Source organism: Gossypium arboreum, chromosome 12 (assembly GCF_025698485.1).
Source record: "Gossypium arboreum isolate Shixiya-1 chromosome 12, ASM2569848v2, whole genome shotgun sequence".
Lineage (NCBI taxonomy): Eukaryota > Viridiplantae > Streptophyta > Magnoliopsida > Malvales > Malvaceae > Gossypium > Gossypium arboreum.
Window position 1 is genome coordinate 67,553,188 of NC_069081.1, and position 721 is coordinate 67,553,908.

General features: G+C 38.4%; 1 non-coding gene across 1 annotated transcript; it reads right to left on the minus strand.

The window, feature by feature from the left end:
- Window positions 1-357: 357 nt before the first annotated feature.
- Window positions 358-464, minus strand: LOC128286356 (small nucleolar RNA R71). Its single transcript, XR_008276899.1, has one exon. It is a non-coding gene; the product is annotated as a small nucleolar RNA R71 (small nucleolar RNA).
- Window positions 465-721: the final 257 nt, after the last annotated feature.

A 721-nucleotide genomic window follows, 5' to 3' on the forward strand; every position in this document is an offset into this window, starting at 1 on the left:
CGTTTGGGTCGGGTTTGGGGTGTTACAGGAACTGAATTGAGCATAGTTAGGCCTGCTATAGCTACAAATACTTTTGAACTAAAACCTAACACTATTCAAATGATACAGTAATTTCTTCAGTTTGATGGTTTGCAGGATGAGGATCCCAACTCCCACTTAGCAAACTTTTTGGAACTATGCGATACATTTAAAATTAATGGTGCTTCTGATGATGCCATTCATCTTCGGTTATTCCCTTTTTCATTGAGGAACAAAGCTAAATAGTGGTTGAACTCGTTACCACGAGGGTCAATTACAACTTGTGAAAAAATGACCGAAAAATTTTTACTAAAATATTTTCCGCCAGCTAAAACGGCTAAATTACGTAATGATATCTCTTCGTTTGTGAAGATGGACTTAGAAACTCTTTACGATGCATGGGAGAGATACAAGGACTTACTGAGAAGGTGCCCTCACCATGGGTTACCGCTTTGGCTTCAGGTTCAAACATTCCATAATGGCATAAATCTTTCGACTCAACAAATGGTTGACGCAGCTGCTGGCGGAACCATCAATAATAAAACACCTGAAGATGCTTATGAGTTTATAGAGGAGATGTCACTAAATAACTATCAGTGGCAATTCTTAAGGACAAAGCCAACAAAAACAACCGGTGTTGATAACATCGATTTGGTCACCATGCTCTCTAATCAGGTAGAACTCTTGAATAAAAAAATTGATC